Here is an 8,438-nt window from a genome sequence, read left to right as displayed (position 1 = left end):
CTAGGGGTGAACCTGCCCTAAGGGCCAAGTCCAACACAACCCCCTTCCAGCCAAAACGCAGGGGAGAACAATCACCACCGTGATGGACTTCCCTGCTTGGGGCGATAGAACACGGACGCAGGCCCGCCACTGCCGGGACACCCTCCTGTTCTATGCCACGGTGAACCCCTAGGGTTCCTTCTAAAGCTACTGTAAGGACCAACTGGGCTACCCCACTGGTACTCCTCAGCTGTCCGCGGCCAGGACCATGATCCGAGGAGTGGGCTCCCTCGTGAATCAAACCACAACCACGGGCAAAAACAAAGCGGCAATGAGCGGGGTGGCACCCGCGCCGCCAAATCACCACACGGGGCGATCAGATGCCGGGTGGGCACCGGCTGTGCACACCAAGCGCTAGCAACGAAGGGCAGGTGCTCCCAAGCGCTTCCAGGACAAAATACAGCGCTTTCAAGCGCTAGGCAGGCGATTCCAGCGCTCCCCAGCGCTGAAGGGCAGAGAGCAGCGCTCTCAGGGCTGCAGGCAAGAAATCCTCAGTGCTCCCCAGCACTGGAGGACAGGACAAGGCTCCAGCAAGGCTGGAGGCAGGCAGGGGGGCAAGGCTGGGCCAGAGCCAGCACACTGGGTCTCCAGGCAGGGAGACACCCCAAGTGGCGGTCCTCCTGGCCCCAGCAGCAACAGCCCCCTCTGGCAGGATCCAAAAGTAGAACATCTTCAGTGGGGACACAGCCCCTTCTTATACTGTAAATCCTTTGTCTAAGGGTGCAGGGTGGGGGAGAAACCAGTCGCAGCTGGTTCTGGAGCACTCTTGATGGCCCAACCACCCATTTCATTCACTGGGGCGGCTAGGGTCGTTAGACACACCACAGGGGGGCGGAGCCAGCATTGTGTGGGGAAAACCCAGCCCATCCAGGACACAGGTACACTCCTCCCACACATCACTCATGCTAATCTCCCACTCACCACCGGGCAGACCCATCCAGACTTCCTGGAGCCTGTCATGCCAGCCAGCTCCAGCCAATCACGCTCCAGCACCCTCACTGCACACATATCTCAATGTCCAGAAGTAGCACTTCCCTTCTAGACACATACATGCCGCAGACACCATCTCGCAGCATTCACTCTCATGAGTTTACACATACTAAACTCGAGCCTGCACTCCCCACGCATCAGGAACTACCAGGGACACACACATTCCCCATGCATTCCTATGGGAGGGCAGGCCAGCCATACTACACGCACGCACTTTCACTCTGGGGCCCAGGGAAAAGTGCGCAGAGACCCAAAAATCACTGACACAGGGTCACACATGAGGCAAAAAGTCTAGGGGTGAACCTGCCCTAAGGGCCAAGTCCAACACAACCCCCTTCCAGCCAAAACGCAGGGGAGAACAATCACCACCGTGATGGACTTCCCTGCTTGGGGCGATAGAACACGGATGCAGGCCCGCCACTGCCGGGACACCCTCCTGTTCTATGCCACGGTGAACCCCTAGGGTTCCTTCTAAAGCTACTGTAAGGACCAACTGGGCTACCCCACTGGTACTCCTCAGCTGTCCGCGGCCAGGACCATGATCCGAGGAGTGGGCTCCCTCGTGAATCAAACCACAACCACGGGCAAAAACAAAGCGGCAATGAGCGGGGTGGCACCCGCGCCGCCAAATCACCACACGGGGCGATCAGATGCCGGGTGGGCACCGGCTGTGCACACCAAGCGCTAGCAACGAAGGGCAGGTGCTCCCAAGCGCTTCCAGGACAAAATACAGCGCTTTCAAGCGCTAGGCAGGCGATTCCAGCGCTCCCCAGCGCTGAAGAGCAGAGAGCAGCGCTCTCAGGGCTGCAGGCAAGAAATCCTCAGTGCTCCCCAGCACTGGAGGACAGGACAAGGCTCCAGCAAGGCTGGAGGCAGGCAGGGGGGCAAGGCTGGGCCAGAGCCAGCACACTGGGTCTCCAGGCAGGGAGACACCCCAAGTGGCGGTCCTCCTGGCCCCAGCAGCAACAGCCCCCTCTGGCAGGATCCAAAAGTAGAACATCTTCAGTGGGGACACAGCCCCTTCTTATACTGTAAATCCTTTGTCTAAGGGTGCAGGGTGGGGGAGAAACCAGTCGCAGCTGGTTCTGGAGCACTCTTGATGGCCCAACCACCCATTTCATTCACTGGGGCGGCTAGGGTCGTTAGACACACCACAGGGGGGCGGAGCCAGCATTGTGTGGGGAAAACCCAGCCCATCCAGGACACAGGTACACTCCTCCAACACATCACTCATGCTAATCTCCCACTCACCACCGGGCAGACCCATCCAGACTTCCTGGAGCCTGTCATGCCAGCCAGCTCCATCCAATCACGCTCCAGCACCCTCACTGCACACATATCTCAATGTCCAGAAGTAGCACTTCCCTTCTAGACACATACATGCCGCAGACACCATCTCGCAGCATTCACTCTCATGAGTTTACACATACTAAACTCGAGCCTGCACTCCCCACGCATCAGGAACTACCAGGGACACACACATTCCCCATGCATTCCTATGGGAGGGCAGGCCAGCCATACTACACGCACGCACTTTCACTCTGGGGCCCAGGGAAAAGTGCGCAGAGACCCAAAAATCACTGACACAGGGTCACACATGAGGCAAAAAGTCTAGGGGTGAACCTGCCCTAAGGGCCAAGTCCAACACAACCCCCTTCCAGCCAAAACGCAGGGGAGAACAATCACCACCGTGATGGACTTCCCTGCTTGGGGCGATCGGACGCAGGCCCGCCACTGCCGGGACACCCTCCTGTTCTATGCCACGGTGAACCCCTAGGGTTCCTTTTAAAGCTACTGTAAGGACCAACTGGGCTACCCCACTGGTACTCCTCAGCTGTCCGCGGCCAGGACCATGATCCAAGGAGTGGGCTCCCTCGTGAATCAAACCACAACCACGGGCAAAAACAAAGCGGCAATGAGCGGGGTGGCACCCGCGCCGCCAAATCACCACACGGGGCGATCAGATGCCGGGTGGGCACCGGCTGTGCACACCAAGCGCTAGCAACGAAGGGCAGGTGCTCCCAAGCGCTTCCAGGACAAAATACAGCGCTTTTAAGCGCTAGGCAGGCGATTCCAGCGCTCCCCAGCGCTGAAGGGCAGAGAGCAGCGCTCTCAGGGCTGCAGGCAAGAAATCCTCAGTGCTCCCAGCACTGGAGGACAGGACAAGGCTCCAGCAAGGCTGGAGGCAGGCAGGGGGGCAAGGCTGGGCCAGAGCCAGCACACTGGGTCTCCAGGCAGGGAGACACCCCAAGTGGCGGTCCTCCTGGCCCCAGCAGCAACAGCCCCCTCTGGCAGGATCCAAAAGTAGAACATCTTCAGTGGGGACACAGCCCCTTCTTATACTGTAAATCCTTTGTCTAAGGGTGCAGGGTGGGGGAGAAACCAGTCGCAGCTGGTTCTGGAGCACTCTTGATGGCCCAACCACCCATTTCATTCACTGGGGCGGCTAGGGTCGTTAGACACACCACAGGGGGGCGGAGCCAGCATTGTGTGGGGAAAACCCAGCCCATCCAGGACACAGGTACACTCCTCCCACACATCACTCATGCTAATCTCCCACTCACCACCGGGCAGACCCATCCAGACTTCCTGGAGCCTGTCATGCCAGCCAGCTCCAGCCAATCACGCTCCAGCACCCTCACTGCACACATATCTCAATGTCCAGAAGTAGCACTTCCCTTCTAGACACATACATGCCGCAATCACCATCTCGCAGCATTCACTCTCATGAGTTTACACATACTAAACTCGAGCCTGCACTCCCCACGCATCAGGAACTACCAGGGACACACACATTCCCCATGCATTCCTATGGGAGGGCAGGCCAGCCATACTACACGCACGCACTTTCACTCTGGGGCCCAGGGAAAAGTGCGCAGAGACCCAAAAATCACTGACACAGGGTCACACATGAGGCAAAAAGTCTAGGGGTGAACCTGCCCTAAGGGCCAAGTCCAACAGTACCGTTGAATTGCTCAGGGGGACAAACCAGATTTAATTTTCTTTTTTTTCATAGGCATGCAACTGCCACTGTGTCACACCACTAGTACCACCGCTATGAGGAAATTTTATCCGACCAAGATTGCCAACCTTATTCACTGTTTCCCGTGGAGCCAGCCCTGGGTCTAGCCCTACTTTCAAACACAAATTACAGGTAAGATAAGCGTTTGGGGGTATAATGGAGTATTAGGAGGAGAGACGAGAGACTGACGGTAGTACTACTAAAGTCCTAGGACTCTTGAATTCACTTCACTTACTCTGTGAGAGGCACTTAGTGTTGAAAACATTTGGGCATTTACACTTAAAGGAAGAAAATGGAACTAAACTTTCAGGAAAACAAAGTCACTGTTAAACCCCCACCCACCAGGCAAGCAGTAAAAAATAGGTATGCTCAGATAAAGTTTGAAAAAGTATATTTATATCCCTAACAAAATAATCTCCCGCAAGACCCTCCCTAACCCCAACGATTGTCCTTCAAAAGTCCCCAAAAACCCAACTCCCAATTCCCACCCCCCAAAAGTCTCTAAAAAAGGGGCAAGGGACACTATGGGTGGATGCTGTCTACTTTGTGGGCCAGGGCATCATGCTCCTGGCGGAGCAAGGCGTGCTCTACGCGGAGCCCCTCCAACACGTTTGAAAAGTGGTGGAGCTCCTGCTGAAGGCGGGACACCATCAGGGTACTGCGGCGCAGGCGTGCCTTCACTGCCTTGCAGGTGCAACGGCTGTAACAGGAAGCTGTTGTCCTTGCTGCTCGGCGGTGGCGTTTGGCTTTGGCAGTCTGGGTGGACCACTGTGCTGGGTGGTAGCCCGTGGGGGCACGGAGGCCGATGCAGACGACGTTGTTGTGGTCGACTGCACACTTTCTTCGTCCTCCAGGGCCACCAGCCGCCGATATTCGGCCACAGTGGCATCGATCCTCCGTTGCCGGGCCGCTCTAGCCAGCTCCTTCCTCCTTGTTCGTTTGGAAGGAGCATCTATATGAAGAAAGAAAGACATAGTCTGTAACCAATGCTCTTTAAGATTAACTCAATCATTCAGCAGAAATTTGTGTTGCAGTATAACTAGCAACTTGCAAGCGCATTACATAACTATTGAGGCCAGTATCTATCTAACCTCACACTTCTTCATCCTTGCTCTAACATTAGTGGGAGTTTAAGGAACAAATTCTACGAGCACTATGGACTTCCATTGGAGTCGACTATGAAAGTACACCAGTCTTATTCTTCTTCTTGTCTCTTGTTTAGGAAAATTGGTACGTTATCTTCTGCAAGCCGGCATAATGCCAGCGCAGTAAACTTGCACCCGAGAAAAAGAGACGCACGCCATGACCATGATGAGTGACCTAGACTTGCGTTGCGTTACTGTACCCGTCCAGTACATGCAGGTGGTGAAGCTCTTACTTTTCTATTACGGGTGGCACTGAGAATACTCTGGTACAAGGGCTACTGCTTAATTAATTTAACTTTCACCCTACAGTGCAAATGAGTACTAGAAATGGAAAATTGAAGAAGATAAATAATCTGATTATCTATCACTTCACATGGGATGTTTTTGCTTATATATGGGATGACTTTAGGTGCTTTGCTTTTTATTGAGTGACCAGTGATACATCCACACATGAATGACTGAGTACTACTAAACTTATTAAGAGAGGTAGGGAGTGGCCACTGTAATAACCGGATCTATGCTGTGCTTGCAATACAAACTACTGCTACTATTGATGGTAGTATTTGGACAAAATTAAAACTTCTTTTCCTTGCCTTTCCTACACTGGAACGGACGTGCGGGTGCAGTGTTACATGCTCTTCAAAATTACACTTAGTTCATCCACTGACCGTCTACTCTCTCTAGATCATGGGCACTCACAAACTTTCTCTCAGGGGCTAAATTTACAGTGTAGTTTGTGGCCGAGGGCCGCACTGGTGGGGGCGGAGTCAGAGGGGGCGGGGCTAAAGCAAAACGAAAACTTGTGACCATGAGGTTGCACACAGGTCCCTGCAGCAGATGCCTTCATCCACTGAGCCACCAGACCCAGCATTTACATACATCTCTCTCACTCATGCTCTCCCTCCTGCCCTCCCTCTCCATCTCCCTCCTGCCCTCCCTCTCCCTCCCCCTCTGTCATCTCACTGTGTGTGTGTCTGTCTGTGTCAGCCTTCAGCCCGGGCTGAGACAGCTTCCTCAACGCGCACACACAGACAGCCACACCAAAGTACTTAACAGGTCTTTAAAAGACCATTAACATATTATTGAGGCTTTGTTTGTTGTAGCGCCCCTGCATCTCCACCCTGACAATCACTGCTTGCCCGGCCCCACAGAGCAGAGGCTTTGTTCTATTTCACTTCTTTGTGGCCCTGCATCTCCACTCTGCTCTGTGGGGGCCTGGGGAGCAGTGATTGTCTGCAAGGTCTGCACACCGCCAAGGAAGGCTTGCCGGGCCGCCACCGGCCTGCGGGCCGTACTATGAGTACCCCTGCTCTAGATACACATATGCTATCTAAGAGTCAGATAGTAGCATGATCCAGGTACATGGACACATACAGTTTCTGTGTCACCCACCCAGGCTGTTGTCCTTCCACCAATCATTGCTTCATCATTCACCCAGCCATGCATCTCATATTCTTTCCTTCCCAGCCACGTCTTCAATCTCAATAAGTAAGGAATATATAAGAGCTTACCTCTGCCCGCCACCACCACCGTCTGAACTCTCACAGCCGGCACTGGAACCGCCGCATCCTCCCCTGAGGAATTACCCTCCGCCTCCGTGTCGAGCACCACCACCTCCGCGTTGGCCCCGCCACCAGATGTTCCACCTACAAAGTACATTTAAGAATGTTAGAATAAACCACTCACTAGTATTTGGTCTAGGAATGAAGACATGTGAAAACAATGTAATGCAGCACTTTTTGGCACAACTGATGAAGGCTGGCTTTTTAACACGCACCATTTTTTTCCACACAGACAGAAGATGGACTTCTAACAACAAGATCAAGTTGAAACGAGGTGAGAGCTCGGCTCGACCACAAGAAATGTCTTCAATTAATCGTCAGCACTAACCACTTTTACATTCTCAGTTAAACGTTTCGTTTTTTTATTATGACTTCATTTTAATAAATGTGTTTACTTTTAATAAAGCTTTTAAACTTAGAGAGACTCTGTGTTTTTTGGTCCAGAGTGACTAGAGTGACTGAGCGAAAGGTTTTGCAATTTTTGCAAGCATGAGTCCGTGCCTCTGACACTTCTTGACTCTGACTCCGTACTCTTCAGCTACGTTGGATAATAATCATCATTGGGGATCAATGATCGATGAATTTGGGAGGTAAATGACTGTGCCACACTATGTAGTCAGTCAGTAACGACATTGGGGGTTCAAAGTCTGTTATCACAGAGGTATGTGGAAACTCTAACAGCGCCTATTATAATTGATAAGCAATGCACTATTTATTGTCCATAGTTCTGTTTCTGCAGAAGAATTGTCTGCGCCGCTGTAGTGGTATGGATTGTCCTCCTATCCAAACCAAAAGGTAGTATCTTATTCTTTCTTGGTGGTCATTCACATTTTATAGTTGGGATTTTTCAAAGCAGATAGAACACTTCAAAAGACATTATGGACAATCCCAGAGGACTGCACTAAGTTGATAGAGCTATTGCTGACTAGAATGGGAGTTTCGCCAACCGTGCAATCTTAGTTAGCTACACAGACAGACTAATAAGAATAATCTAGTAATACCACAGGGAGTCATAGTAGAGGCAGGATAAGAATTTAGATACAGTCTACAAGAAGATCAAAGACGATTTTGAAAAAATCAAATGAGGAACGCTAGGAAAAATAGGTACTAATCTAAAATGAAAACTTACTGGGGCCAGCAAAGGAGCCCTCGCCTGCCCGATCCTGGCCCTGTTCAACAGCATCCGCCGCCTGCTGCTCCTGTGTCCTCCCCTCGCCCCTGGGGGGAGCTGACGTAAAACATGAAAGAAAGAACAGAAAACATGGATGATTGTTGCTTGTCAATGTCAACCAAATCAAACATTTCAAAAGAACAATAACAAAATATTTCCGCGAAATTATATTGATTAGGGTTAGTTTTCATTTATTTGCGGACCTGTGACTTCGAAAGTCACGTAACTCACTAAACAAAGTACTGAAAGGTTCACCTAGGACTGGCAGGCAGCAGTCCGCAGGCAAGACGCAAAGTGACAGACAAACTCCATTGTGATTTCAGTCAGATCAGTGACAACACTAACAGTTGCCTGCTACATTACCAGTCATTTAAATAGTCAAACTATCAATCCACCGCCACTATTTTTCTGATTGTCAGGGGTACAAAGGAAGGGGCAGATTTAAGCCCCTTGCGGCTCTTTTGCTCCGTTCTTGCGTGACTTTTGTGACGCAGCAGCTAAACAAAAAA

General features: G+C 51.9%; 1 long non-coding RNA gene across 1 annotated transcript; it reads right to left on the bottom strand.

The window, feature by feature from the left end:
- Positions 1 to 4,505: 4,505 nt before the first annotated feature.
- LOC147730898 (uncharacterized) lies at positions 4,506 to 7,975 on the bottom strand. The gene is made up of 3 exons (XR_015308612.1): positions 7,888 to 7,975; positions 6,708 to 6,842; positions 4,506 to 5,003 (listed from the first exon to the last, which is right to left on the bottom strand). It is a non-coding gene; the product is annotated as an uncharacterized LOC147730898 (long non-coding RNA).
- Positions 7,976 to 8,438: the final 463 nt, after the last annotated feature.

Source organism: Lissotriton vulgaris, chromosome 2_1 (genome assembly GCF_964263255.1).
Source record: "Lissotriton vulgaris chromosome 2_1, aLisVul1.2, whole genome shotgun sequence".
Taxonomy (NCBI): domain Eukaryota; kingdom Metazoa; phylum Chordata; class Amphibia; order Caudata; family Salamandridae; genus Lissotriton; species Lissotriton vulgaris.
This window is presented reverse-complemented; position numbering and strand designations above follow the sequence as displayed.